Source organism: Atractosteus spatula, chromosome 4 (assembly GCF_055471065.1).
Source record: "Atractosteus spatula isolate fAtrSpa1 chromosome 4, fAtrSpa1.hap1, whole genome shotgun sequence".
NCBI lineage: Eukaryota > Metazoa > Chordata > Actinopteri > Semionotiformes > Lepisosteidae > Atractosteus > Atractosteus spatula.
This window is the reverse complement of record NC_142709.1, coordinates 7,777,723-7,793,372: the sequence shown is the minus strand read 5'-3', so window position 1 is coordinate 7,793,372 and position 15,650 is coordinate 7,777,723. Positions and strand designations below refer to the sequence as shown.

At 36.2% G+C, this 15,650-nt stretch overlaps 1 protein-coding gene across 1 annotated transcript in view; it reads right to left on the bottom strand.

Annotated features, from left to right (window-relative positions):
* Positions 1 to 15,650, bottom strand: part of LOC148835752 (interleukin-1 receptor accessory protein-like 1) — a 170,234-nt gene that overhangs the window by 66,716 nt on the left and 87,868 nt on the right. The window lies entirely within an intron of this gene.

The window sequence follows — 15,650 nt, the reverse complement described above, 5'->3', positions numbered from 1 at the left end:
CCCATTTTTCATTCATTTGGTACTATGATTATACCTAGTGTATCTAATTGAGCAGGACGTTTTATTCAGGGCTGTACAGTAGTTCCCAAAGCAGTTGATAACCCATTGTGAAAATTATCTGGACAACTTTTCAGGTGCATATTTAATGCATCCTGGAAGCATACTGGGCCTAGGCTAAGCTGGGTAAGCTGCTGAGTTCATCCCAGATGGTCGTTGTGGTGATTCACCATGGAGACCATGTCTTGATTTATTTTAGATCCAAAACCATAGTTAAAATGAGTGCTGAGATATAAATGAACCCACAAACAGACTGATCCCTGAAACCAATGTTAGTCCTGAAAAATGAACAAACACTACACATGCACTGTATATCAAGGACATCTGAAAGCTGAAATAAAAGGCTTGGGACATCACACTCAGTTACACAGTATTCCTTCCTTGAGTCTACCAAATATGACACATTTAATTAAGTAAAATCTTTGTTGCACATGGTTTGTACTTTAGGGGGTTCATTATCATTACTTTTTAATTAATCCATACTGTTTTTTCCTTCTTTCCAGAATCATCTGTATTCTCTCACCTCTCAATTTTGAATTAATTAATGTCAAGCAGCTTAACTATATGTAACTATAATTGACAGGTTTAAACTGGTTAACTATTGGGCAATATTAATGTCTGTTTTCAGAAGTAATAAAATGATACTTTTAGCTAGGAAATCTATAAAACATTTTGAATCTTGCAACTACATCACTTTCCTTATTAATATTGGTTTTGGTGTGGGGAAAATGCATGCTATCATTTTTCACAGTCAGAAAACAACCAGCATACGGAATTAGTGAACAAGATTAGAATTTTTCATTATTAAGCACTTTTTACAGTAGAAGCAATAATGATTTCTATACTTTTTTCTAACCCCAGTATAATAGGTCTAACAAAACACAAACGTAGGCTTTTCCACCTACTGCATTTGCGTAAATCAGCTTCACTAGAACTGCTGTGCATTATTTAAATTTGACCATATACAGTATAATCTAATTAACCCTGCTGAGGACTCCATTCTGGTTGGAATGGCTTGATGACAGTTCCACTTTCCTCCCCGTTGTGACATTGTATTTTAAATGAAATGACTCACTTTCAAATTTTTAAGACTACAATTATGAACTATCTGCCCTGTAACTAGCTTTGAATTAATACCTTTGTTACTTAAACTAAACAAGTATTCCATTAAGTATTGCATTTAACCTAAATTAATATATATATATATTAGAATTTAGTTTAGGTAATATCACAATTTTATAAAACTGTAATTTTTCAGTTTATGCCAAAATATCAACAACATAAAAATGAATTAAATTTAAATTTAAAAACAATTTGGAAGTGTCAGTAGCTTCGTACACAGCCATTATACCTCTCTATTACCTCTGTATTACCATAGACACACTGTACTGTACACCCTTTATACACAGAAGCTCCTGCTTTTCACACATTATGAAACGCAAATGCAAGACTTAACAACCTCCTAGAAAATATATACAGTTTCCATTGATTCACTTAGTTCTGTAGCTTCCTCAGCAGGGACAAGAGTGATACCTGCATAGGAACCTAAAGGCTCCTGGTCATTTGTCTCAATCCCAGATACAGTTTTCAAGTATCATTCAAGGCCCCTCACTACAGCCAAAATTTAAATTTGCAATCTCCAAGCCAAAGCTTTTATAAACTAGTCCAGGGCCATTAGAATAAACTCATCATGAAACTCATCACCAAAATCTCCAGAGTGCTACTGTTTTTCAGACTACACATATCCCCCTCCGTTAGAGTGGGAACACCAAGAATCCAAACACATAGTTCAAACTACAAAGAAAGGAAATTTAAAATGCAATAAAGCTCTATTAATTAATCCAAAAAACTTTAACAATATAGTTTTTGTGTGTTTCTTTAAATTTACTCTTGTTAAGTCTTGTAAGAAGAGAATTTCCTTCCAGAACATTGGAGATTATATCCCCAGTTCTTTGTCTCTTACAGTAGGTACAGTACCTACATAGTGTACAGTACTTTATGGATGTTGTTTGAAGCTTACACTACAAACATTGCTAATATAAAATAGACTGGAAATTAGAAAAGACACAGATCATTTATCCAATTAATAAAAGATATCAAGAAACTATCACAAATGTACTTCATATAACAAAAGACACAGTGAACAAAAAGGTCATTATTGCCCAAGATTGCTAGAATGGCACAAAGCTAGCAAAGATGGGAGGTACTGTAGATGTTTTACTTGAGAGTCTATAAAATCTCTGGATGTACAGTATAGCCCAGGACCAAAAGAATGATTGTAAAACAGCTATTAAAGGAACATTGAAATGATAACTCACCTAACATTACATCCATGTATATGGGCAAGGTACAAAACTCAGGAAAATACATAAAGGTAAGAGCAGACAGTATATTCAAATGCAAAACTCACAGATTACTTGTCAGACAGAGTGGTCTAATGAGAAATAAAATGAATTACTCTAAATGTAAGCACCAAAGTCATACAAAATCAAAAAGTACCCAAAATATATTTTCATGGCGGCAGTTCCATTTTTGAGCATGACAGCTTTACCTCTCTTAGGCTGAAAACCTTTGCTTAATTGAAGATGTCATAAAGTGCATTGAATACTTAGATATCCTACTTACTCAAACGATGCATACTGTAGTTACAGTGAGATTCAATGGACATAGCTTTGTACGTTCCAGTAGATCAGCAAAAGAAGCATCTAAAATACATATTTTGAGTTTTATTTTGCCATTAGAGTGTAGTTTAAACTGTGCAAGAGTTAATTCTGCACAATTTATACAGTTCAATAAATACATTTTACCGTATATTTGATTATACACAGTAATTAGAATGCTCCTCTCTGATGTACTAATATGGTCACTGTTACAGAATCATTCCTCAAAGCTATGCTACTTTACCAATAATCAAGAATAATTGCTATAAATTAATCTTGTTTCAGAAGCAGCGGGAATCCTCTATAATTTGATCTTGACTTTAACTGCATGCTAAATAAAAGCCACTAGAGGTAGTGACATTGTATTCTTTAAAGTTCATCAAAGGGTCACTCTGTGTCTTCAGGCAACACAGAAACAATTCTCACCAGATACAATTCTCAATCACACACTTAATTAGTCTGTAGTAGAGCCTGTTGAAGAATACTATTCCTTAAGCTGAGCCTTACGAGTAGAAAGTTCCCTCTGGTTAAGCTTGGAACAAAGACTCATCAATTATAATACTTTTTCTAAACCTACATGATTCATTTTAAGTACATTCACTACCTTCAGTGTGTCCACATTACCTAATGTAATTACTAAAACTGTTGCCATGCAAATCATTTTTTATAAATTCATCTTAAGGTACTTGCACACGTACAGTATAAAGCACTTCAGAAATAAGAGGATAATACAGTACATTTGTTACGTCATTTCACTAGCATTTTGGCTATCCATTCATTACATTATCAAAAACCTCTGTATTCATCACTAATCACCAGATCATAGTTACCACAATGCACATACTGTAATAGGAAGCTTACAGTGTGAATGACTTTATCCCCTAACGATAGACATATTTTTATAACTACAATGCGTCAATAGTTTAGTGAGAGCTCATAGATAGGTTTACATTTCCAAGACAAGCAATCACGTATGGAATCTGAATGTTACAAGGGCGAAAACTGCTTTTTAAGGATAATTTATTTGTTTTAAATACTGCACAGTTGTCTAACGAGATGCCCTTGAATATCTTTCTTAATGGTTTGCTTTGTTTGTGCTCAGCTATCATAATGTTGAAAGATGCTGAAATGTGCCTCCGTTGGTGTGAAATTGTTCCCTTCTGGGGAATCACCTTGTGTTATTTTTTTTCACAGATCTGTCTTTTCTGTTACCTACATCTAGCACCCCTGTAGAGACTATTTCAGTATTTTTTTAATTGCTTAGGTCTTCTGTGGAAATGGGGGAATGCATGTACCTCAACAAAAACCTCCTGCCACAGTTTGTGACGTGAAGTAAAGTGAGAGACTGTCACAGCTGCCCTTGCAACCAGAGTGCTTTCGGTGACCACTGAGATAATTGTAATTGTGTTTTTCACAGACAGATTTAAAAATAAATGCATATAATTAGGTGCCTGATTAGTGGCCTATTTGTGGGTAAGCAGCTTGAATAAATACTGTATACTTACTTACATATTATCAGGTAAAATTAATATAATATTAACATTATCAAGAGTAATATCAAGTAGACTGTATGTTTTTAGTCATTTGTTATGTGACTACAATAAACGTAATCATATCTACCCATTCTTCTATGCTATGTCTCACTGCTAGAAATATAGACTCTTTAAAACATTTATTTTGTTTTCTCCTTTATTGTCAGCTTTAGTTATTACCTAATCTTAGTGTGTTGTTAGGCTGCTCTTGTGGGTTATCTTTAATGGCTCTGCTGGAGATGAACTCCTTGGAACTGTTCAGCTTTTGGCTGTACTATTTGTCTACAGCTTGAACAAGTCATTTATTAATAAGTCTGATCAACAAGACAATGTTTTGTAAGTTTCAGCTTCTTTTTAAGAGTCTTTTCCTAGATGTTCAGTATTTTGTTTCCTACAACTGGATACTGTGTACAATACGGGTTGCATGAACATACTGTAGTAGTTCTCCATTGGCTATAAAAACAAGTGTGACTGGATTATATATGAATACATTAATCATTGAATATATATAACCTGCAATAATTTATTTTTTATCTCAAATCTCTGATCTCATACATCACACTGTGGATTTTTCTACAACACAGAACAAATATCGTACAAGGAAGTTTGACTTCTCATCCTTGCCAATGTATAGAATGTGGTTTTCACAGGAACCATTTTTATCATCAAAATATAACAATACAATCAAATACCAATATTCAAATGCTTGAGTGTAAGCAACTTATTCTAATTCAGGCTTTCATTTGATACCTGTTCCAAATTTGACAATTTTCTAAAGCAATGACTACATGGAATATGATATCACCTTATTATTAAATTTGATCCTTGCAAATTCATTAAATTAATGCAAGGACCAAATGCAGTATTATTAAGGCATTAAGGCTAATCTTCAAGTATCAGTATCTGTGACTCTCATGATCTAGCCACCATTCTTTCTACTGTTGGAATAGTATGAGGGTTTAATACATTCATTCAAGAAATAGGTTGGGGAAAAGGCCTCTTTGATGATGGAATTACATAGCGTATAATGGTAAGACAGCAAAAATCATCACAAGACTTTGCTCTGTGGACTGAAAAACTGAGCTAGAAAAGGAGAGTAAAAACAACTACACTGGTATCATCATTAATTATAAAGGCAAATGAGAAGCTCAACAAATGTTCCTGTTCTACTAGGCATGCCACACTTCACACAGAAAATCTCATTATGTTAATTACCATTTCTTTATATAAAATACATTAATTATCCTGGTTCATAGAGAGATGTAATTTAAAAAATGCACGGAACATAATTATTCCAGAAAAGATTAGCTTTATATGTGGCACTGTTCAGTGAGATCTATTGAATACAGTCTATTGCTAGGAATGCTATAAAATATTGACAACATCAACAAAAACAAATAAACAAAAACACAATCATCTTTCCATACTGTATACTACTGAATAGCAAATCTGAAAGGTACAACATGAATGTTGACACATTCCAAAAAGGAATGTGGTCATCATAGCAAAGGTACAGAAGAGATTAACTAAATATCCCCAAGTCAGCCAAGTTAAAAAAATTGATCCTGTTTTGGCCAAGAAATAAAAAGCATGATATATTAACAGCAGTTTCTTCTTTGGTTTAAGAACAGGGATCAGGAGTAGGGAATAAGATGGGTCTAAATCAGGAATGAAGATACTGTACGAACAAAGAAAAATGTCTACCTGCCTTTGAGGATGATTTTCTGAGCTCTAAAAACATGATTGCTCATCACATTTTTGACCTCACACATATTTCTCTTTTTGTTCAGTCCATGAAGCTGCTGGAAGTAGCAAGAGTTCTCATTTGGTTTGCTTCGCTATCCTGTGTCACCCCTGTCCATGTCTCCTGCTGTCTCAGGGGCCAGATAAATTGGGCTGTTTTTCCTAAAGTCTGCAGGCAGATGATGTCTGAGCAATAAGACCTGCTTGCAAATCTGGCAGACTTAGAGCTTTGGCTGGTGTTTGTGTTGTGACCGCAAGAGCAGAACTTGAGATCGATTCTACTGGCAGAATTTGAATGAGGGGGACTCCTGCAGGCAGAAGCCTTGAAACAGAGAGTATTTTTGGAGAAAGGTCAACAGTCACATCTGTCTTGGGCTTCCTGGTCTAATTTTCTCTGTTTGCTGTACTCCCCCTTTTCTTTCTGCCCATCTTGCTCAGATGTTTTACCATCATGGCCTGTATCAGCTCTGTCTTCATTGGTGGGATCATTACCAGCTACTGGATATCTAACTTCCCTAAATTGCAAAAAACAGCAATCTTGCCAGGGGTGGGCCTCTTATCTTATGCTGCTGCTGACACCATTGGAAGAGGTAATAACTAATACGCTAGCAAATTGATGTTACTTTCTTCAAATATACCTTTGCAAAATGCCCCACCAATTAGCTAATTATACTGTTTTGTTTTTCTTATATAATTTGTTTTTTCCTTTTCAGTATCCTGGCAAAATTATGGTATATTGGTTGTGTGGAAATAAATGTTTTTTATTTATTTTGGATTTACAGTAGGTTGCGCTGAATAGGTCCTTGTTTACATTCTTACACTATTTCACACAGTAGAAGTCTCCTTGTCATCCTGAAATGTTATATGCATCATAAATTCAATTAAAGCTTTAATATTCCCTGGGAAAAAAATTGTTTTTATGGCACAGTCCAACACAACAATACAACCAAAACCAGAAAACATCACGAACAAAGAATAGAGCACAACATTTCTACAAGAGGTAAGAAAGTTCTTTAACATTGAGAGTGAGACTGCAGCAGGGATGAAAGATTTCCAGAATCTATCAGTTACACCTGGGTAGGCAGAGGTGTCTCCCAGATGGGAGTAGTGTGAATTCACAATGGAGGGGGTGAGCCACTTGGTCTTGGCCTTTTTTATAGGCCTTTGTTGGTAGAGAGAATTTATGTTTATTTGATTTGACACAGTGATTTATCTGCTCACTCTATCTTTTTTTAATTTCCCCAACCTATTACAATGAACAGCACTGATGTTGATAAACCAACAAATGAAACTGTACATTAAAACAATTTCAAAAGGTGATTTGTAGAAAAGTGTTAAAATATTTTTGTATAACTAAATTAGCTGAGTTTTTTAAGAAAAAAAAACAGATTTTTACAAATGGTGTCACAACATTTGTCCAGTCATAGGTTTGTTTCTACAACCAGTCCTTCAAGTAGTCAAAGACAACCTCAGGAGTCTGTCCATTAATTACAGTAAGTTGGAGGAGTGTTGCATTTTTCCTGAAATTAATGATCAGCTCTTTTGTTTTCAAAACATTTAACATCAAAGAGAACTCATCACACCATTAAGTGAAATCATATAAGATCACTTTATTAGCCCTATACAATTTCATGAATTAGGAATTTGTCTTTTCACATACTCCAGCTTGCTCTCCATAAGACACACAGACAGGGAGAGAGAAGCTTGGGGTCAGAGTGCAGGGTCAGCTATCGAACAGCACCCCTGGAGCAGTTGGGGTTAGGGGCCTTGCTCAGGGGCCCAATGGAGTAGGATTCCTCTGCTGGCTGCGGGATTTGAACTGGCAACCTTCCAGCCACAAGCACAAATCCTTAGCCACAGTGCCACTGCTCCAGAATGGACCCATGATGATTTTCTGGATCCTTTAATAAGGTGACCACAGCTGTGGCATCAGTAAACATAATGAGCTGTCTGTCTGTGTATTTGCTCTTGTTTGTTAATGTACAAAATGTACTAAGGCTCAGCCTTATGGTGATACTGTAGAAGTGTAGCATACATCAGATAACCATTAACCCACTGTCAACCTGCTGAGACCTGCTTGTTAAAACATCCAGGTCCCATTTCATCTAGTTACTGTTTAAATTAAAGTTCTTTAAGAATTTCTGTGCTAGTACGATGTAGTTGTATTATGATGAAAGCAAAGGAAAAATCAACAAATACCATTCATTGAAATGTTCTTGCATGTTCACGATGCTGATAGACCATGTTAAACAATGTGAGTATTGCTTCCCTATACTATATATTCTGTCTGCAAACTGCAGTGGATCAAGAAGGTTGTGTATGTTCTTTGTCACTATCCTCTCCAGACTTTTCATTGGGAGAAATGCAAGGACGTGGCCTGTAGCTATGAAGAACACTTGGCCTAGAAAATTTTGAGATGGGAATAAAAGTACATTTCTTCCACAGAGAAGGAATGATTTGTGAGTTGAAGGATGTCTGAAAAAGCAGACTAAAAATGTCACATACTGTAGCTGATCTGCACAACATAATCTAGACCTGTGCTCTTCCTTAGATGAATCTTCCTAAACTGCCTACACACCCCTGCCTGTCAACATGAATAAACTTTTTGGGATACTGGGAAATCAGCACAAGTGGTTCTGGGTTGTTATGCAAATCAGGTATAAAATACATTTGAATCATCTGTTGGCCATCCATGCCATTTAACACAGATAGGGAGATACTTGCCATGGATTTACTGCTCTGCTATGCCATCCTGGTATCACACATAGTCGCGTTCTCTGTTCTCCCCTGTCCTAATTGTTCCTGATCTCCCTTTTCTTTCTTTTTCTGCACTTCCCTTCTGAGCTCTGAGTACCCTTGAGAAATTGCAAGTTTCTTTCTAAGGAGAGCTCAGAACATTTTGAGGAATTTTGACAAGCAGTGCATGCGAGGGCTGGTCCTGGCTGCTCCTTAATGTTAAGAGAAGTTCTCTGCCATATTTCAGAATATATAAACCAACACTGGCATCATCCAGCACATTCCAGTTTTTAATTGTGAGAACTAGGTAGTCTACAGCAAACATCAGCAGCAGAGGATGTCCCTTAATGTATTTTATTGTATTGCTGCTGATTATCCTGCATCAGTACATCCTGCACTTGTATGATCATTAACTAATCAAAAAGTAGTACATAAATTCACTTTTTGCCAATCACTTTTTCACACAGGGCCATGTAGGTTTGGATTTTTTTTCCCTTAATAATAAAAACCTTCATTTAAGAACTGCATTTTGTGTTTACTTGTGTTATCTTTGTCTAATATTTCAATTTGTTTGATGATCTGAAATATTTCAGTGTGACAAACATGCAAAAAAATAAGAAATCAGGAAGGGGGCAAACACTTTTTCACACCACTGTACATGTACTCTACATGGTCATATCAGCTGTCTAGTGAAATGCATGTTTGACAGACATTAATAAGGAGTTTTATAAATATAGGCTAAATAAAAAGAACAAATGATCAGAACACTTATATTCTAGAAAAATATATTTTTGAATTTTCTCTATGGTACACTTTAGTAAATTCTAGGATACTACTCAGGTTAGAACAGGCAGCTAAACCCCATTTAAACATTCATCTACACTACAATGAAGAGAGTATTTATAACTAAACTGTCAGAATAGCTATCACAATTATAAAGCTCCGGAGCCACTACATATCACACATACAGAAATATCAATGTAATCCCTTCTTCTTGCACCTAAGCTTTACTTCCCAGTCTCCTAACTTCAAAGAATTTAATTTACATTTACAGAATGCTCTTCACATCACCACCAACTTTAACATAGTATTCTATATATGTAAAACAGTTTCTTAAACCTCATTTGGATTAAAAGTGTTCTTTGTCTAGGTAGGGTTCCTTCATTGCTTATCCACACATTCTCCTCTATCCATTTTCTGAACTAGCTCAAAATTGCATCAAGTGATCATTCTTTTCTAATGTTACACTTTATTTAGAATCAATCTTTTTTATTTCCCAAAATACTATATGCAGTGATTTAAATAACAGAAATTGCTCAATTCATTTGCTTGTATGTTGTAATCAATTAAATACTTTCCCTTAGTTTTGAAATTATAAATGCACTTATTAAAAACTTGTACAATTACACAAATGAACGAATGGCTGATGCCATTCTTTTCAAAATACAAATGAATGCAATTTCTTCGTACTATACTTCACAAAGCATTTGTGCCTTGAGATATTCTGGACTGCAGTTTACACAGGAAACATCCTATCTCTAGCTTCGCACAGTAAGGAGGAAGCATGAGTCTCAGAAGATTTTTATTTCCCTTTTATGAATTACTGACTTTTTCTCAATGCAATAATCTTGCATTTCATATCACTGGGTACTAATTTATCAAGCTGTAGTCCAGCGTGTCTTATTATTTATGGCTTCAACAATCTGGCTAAATAACAGCCGTTAAATTGTTCTGTTTAACAGTGACAGTGCCATGTTCCTGTGAGAAACCTGCTGACACCATTCTTTCGGAAATTAAGTTTGATGAATCTAGTTCAGCTGCTAAGCAAAGTACTAAGACATAGTCATGGCAACAGAAGGAATGTTTATCTAGCTGTCACATTCAAAACCAGGAGACATATTCCTCACAATCTTTAAAAGCTTAAATGCTCAGTATTACATGACTAAAGAAAATGAAATATTGTTGTTGCATATTTATGACAATTATTCTTTATATAAATAATAAATAAAACCATATCTTTGTAAAAGCAAGTTTTCAAACAATAAGTATCATCTTAAAAGATGAACTTATTAATGTATGTATGCTCTTTGAAAAAATATCCTAAAGTATTCCACATTATATTTTCACGATTGGGATCCCTCCTCTTAAGGGCGCTCCAACCCTTTCATAATCTAGTTGATTATGTGCACCTGCCCTCCGTCTGTCTCATTATTTAAGCCTGGTGCTCTCACTTATTTCTGACTCAGCACTGAGAGATGGACGCCCGGAAGCCCAGGACAGACCCGATAGCATAGGCTTCATCATGGCATCCTGACCGTCTGAGACCGGGGCTCGGAGCGCCTGGCCTCGCTATCCTAGTTTTATCTTCCTGGTTTCCTGTTCCCATTCTGGATCCCATTCTGAATTTTAACCCTGCTTTGTCTTGGATGGATCACCCAGTTTTTTTTGTCTTTTTTGGGCTGCACCCCGTATTTCCTGTTTTGGACTTCCCTAGACTAGTTGCCTTCGCAACGCCTCCAGAGCACCGCCGTCACCACCACCTGTCTGTCAACCCGTCCTGTTCCTGCTATACCTTCCCCTGATGTCCTTCTCCACTTACTTCCTGATTATACTGTCTGCATAGGGTCCTGAACTACACTTCACAGGAGTCTGGACCGGCTCCCGTTACATGTATACTAAAGAATAGCCTGGATAACTAAGAATACTTTCAACTTTAATACAGGTTGATACTTTCCATTTTGTATCATCTTAAAAGTTTGCTTTTAAGAGATTTGTGTTCCATAAGGTTTAACCTTGACCCCATGATCCCTTACAAGCCATAAGGCTGCACACGGGAGATGTGTTTGTGGGTTAAATGTATTGATATTGCTCTTTTAGTCAATCCATGATGTGGTTGATTGACACCTTCTGAGTTTGACTTGTAAACATTTTTCATTTATTTCATTTGAAGGCATGACTGATTTTTTCAGGAATTTGGTAAATCCACAGTCTATCTGTAAATGAGTACTGCTGAATTTGAGTTGGTGTTTTCTGGAGGCAGGTTACAATGGGTTCTTTTGAACTTTGTATGTCTGTTTTCATATCTTCTCAGAGCTGCAAGCCAATCTTGTGTAGGAGTATAATTTATTTTTTTTTGTGAGTTTTATTTCTGAAAGTATATGAATGCTTCTTTGATTTGTCCTTCAAATGTCCTTTTTTTTTCTTTTGCAACTTGATTTTCAATCCTCCCAAAGGCTCACTTTAGTTCTAAAGCTCTTTATTCAGCACAAGCTCTATTGTTTTAGTAGAGTCAGAGTTGGGATGTAAGCAGACCATTCTCCTGGCAAGTGGAAAAGACTTGCAGGAATTGTTCCAGTCTTTGTTTTCCCATCTGTTTCAGCTGTAACCTAAACAAATGTAACACAGTAATGATATTGTCTGTTGTAACGTTTGGCCCTCAGAACTATAGTCTTCTATTACATATATACAGTATATGGCTTTAATTGCTTTCATCACACAGGAGAGATGAGTTACTGGCTGTAGTGCGATCATCTCAACGTGCGACATTAGAAGCTGCTTGGGCATGGCCAGATACATTAACCAGTGCTGCTCTAGCTACTGTACATTTTGAGGCTGCAACTCTCTCAAATGTCATCAAGTTTTCCTTAGAAAGCCTTAGAACTAAGATTCCAAATTTACCTCTTTTTAAATGTGATATATTAGTAAATATTATAGCATCTCCAATAAATACTGACAATGGATAAGACGTTTCTAAAGTCTTAGTGTGTCAGCAAAGCCATGTGATATACTGTATGATGCTGATAAATAGAAATTATATTACTTTATTTCTGAATAAATGAAGGTGAAAATGTATATGAGACATTTAAAAAAGCTGAAGAAATGAACTTAAGTAACAAGTAATTGGACACAATGTTATTTACATTTTAAATAATGAGATTTGTTCATTGCTTGAGTAGTTTTTTCCATTAAGGTAATGAAACGCTGAGTTCAGGTCATGTGATTTCACATAAAACAGGTGCTCAGTTTTTTTTAATTAAGTATAATAAGTATAATCTAAAAACTGAGTGAACAACTTTTTGAAAAGACAAAATTTTAAATAATGCAATACACCTCCAAAGCCATAAACAGGAGACAATAGCCACTGTTGTGGCACTGTCATTGCTCATCTTTGGAAGGTGATGGCAATTATACAGGAAAAGTAATAGAACATTCAATAACATCTATACACAGCACACAAACATGACAACACAACAAAACTCTAAAAACAAAAACAGATTGGAAAATGACAGATTAGCGGTTAGATACAATGTTCATAAAACCAGGTTCAATGAGACACTGCTCAGTGTTAATGCTCTGGGAGATTAAATCAGAGACCAAATTTTGAATGTTTTCAGGTTGACATTGAGTATTATTTCATATGGAAAATATATTTTCTTGTATTTGTGTTTTGTAATTTCTATTATTGTAAAGTATTTGATTACAACCATTAGACCAGAGTGTGCTATTACTTTTCTGCATAAGTACACTGTCTCTTCACAAAGTGAATATGACTTGTGTGGGCATTAAGCTATGTGCTTATTCATCCAAAATTCAATTTCTTTTTTACAGTGTATTGCTTGGTTTCACATTAGTTCATCATATTCACATTAGTTTAAATCAGTGGCTCTCAATCTTGGTCCTGAGGGTCCACTGTGTCTGCAGATTTTAATTCTAACCGGGTCCTTAATCAGTGATGCTAATTGGTGCCTGGAATTGATCATCTTGCTTGTTTAGACTTATTTCATTCAGGCATCAGTTTCAAAACAAGTTCTTAATAGGAGACAGTTCACAGTGACAGTTAACAGTTCACAATGAGCAGACATACTGTACAGTGCTGTAGGTGGAAACGTCGTTGCTTTAGACACTGCCACTGCCAGTGACTGTTTATTATTCTGCTTAAATCCAATTGGTCTCATTCCAGCTAATACACCTGAATGAGGGCAGCTCCTAGACTCCCGAAATAGTACAGGTTTGGTACCAATTACAAATCCCATTCAACTTTGTACGGGCTGAAAGCAAATTTACAAATAGGTTTGAGATAGAAAAATTGAAATCAATTAGATCATGATTAAAAACTAGGCTGGAGCACAAAACAGAGGACACAGGGATCTCCTAGATCAGGAATGGAAACCACTGGTTTAAATTGTTTCTTACACATCAGCAAAATATTACAATGCACAGAGCACAGCAGCTTTGTTATCAGTATAGTTGCTGATGCATACTACTTCTTTAAAAGATATTCCATTAACCTCCATTGGAGGATGATAGATCCACTCTTTCACACTCTTTCATACATGAGGAGAAAGCTGCTTTTTACTGCTAAGAGTGCCAGGAGTGTGAAGTCTGTCTTGAACACATAATGTACAAATCCAAATCACTAGGCGAATAACGAAACCAGGAAGCAAGTGAGTAGGTCAGATCACGGAAGAGACAACGAGAGGGCAGCAATCCAAATGAAAGGCTTGGTCGAAAACGGAGAGCAGGCTAGAAGATCAATTACCGAGAGAAGACTAGAAGAGTATAATGCGCAATTGGGAGCTCTAAGAGTATCCGCAATAGTGAGCGGGGAAGTGAGGAAAGAGGAGAACTAAAATAGGAAAGGGAGTGAACAGTGATTGGCGTATTGCTTGGAGTGTGAGCGTTTGTTCAAGAGTGTGCGCGTGGGAATGCAAGAAGGGACAGAGACGCGAGTGGAATGCGTAACAGAACCAACATGAATAATGAAAGTTTTTCCAGTCTACATTCTTCACTCCGTCCAAACCATATACAATAGACACCTGAAGCCAAGCGCTGGTATCTTGGTCATTTTCATCTGCCTTATGCGGTACTTACCCAGTAATTAAACTATGAATTTTTTACATACTTAGCATCAAAAGAATCACTCTATTTATGCATGTGTGTTTTCAGAAAAATAAATTATTTGGATTTTGTACATTGATTTAATATTTTTGGCATTAAGTTGATTAATTGATCAATCATGACCAACCAGGATACACTTGAGCAACTAAATCTTCTCATTAGTGAGAGAGTTGATTGGACACAGGTGATGAGGTGATTTAACCTAGTAAATGTCAAAGCCTGGGGAAAATCGAGGAGGGAGGTCTCAGAAATGCTTCCATGCCATTGATATGTGGAGGCTGAACAAGTTCATAGATCCCTGTCCACCTGAGTGAAGAACTGGGTTTTTGTGTAGACCACGCTGATGGATATCTGCAAGTGTGGCACAAATCTGCAGAGTCATACACCAATTGTTGTAAACAAGCGAGCAGGAATACCTCGTCACTATTGAACTCCAAATGTAGTGATAAATGGCTACTCAACTGCACTGCTACATTGATGAAGTCTTGGGACCCCAAGTGCTCCTTCTGATGTTTCTGCTGACTCATGCTGAAGTGACAACATTCCAATTCAACAATGAGCATCCTCATGCTGCTTATGTAACATAAAATGTCTTGCCAAATGAAACTAACACCGAGGATGCCCTGACTTGAGCTCCATTGAACATTTGTGGGATGAACTGAGATGATGTATGGTATCTCCGGGGCAGAGACCAGTGAACTGGCACATGCTTGTTCATGCTCTACAAGTATAATGGGACAGTGTCCCATAAGACAGCAGCTGCAACTTGATGCAAATCATGTATCACAGTTTACAGCCCTTACTGCTTCCACTGGTGGCCACTCATGAGACTAGCCAGTGATTTCCACATTAGAACACTCTGTTGATCAGTCTTATTGATGACGAACGTTAATTAGAATAAGAGATAAATGATATCATGTTTGTTCAATAAAATGTGGTGCACCTGCTACAAAAAGATTGTCATTTCCCTGATAATAACTTTGAAATGTGAAATTGTTTGAAGTTATAATTGGTTTGTATGATG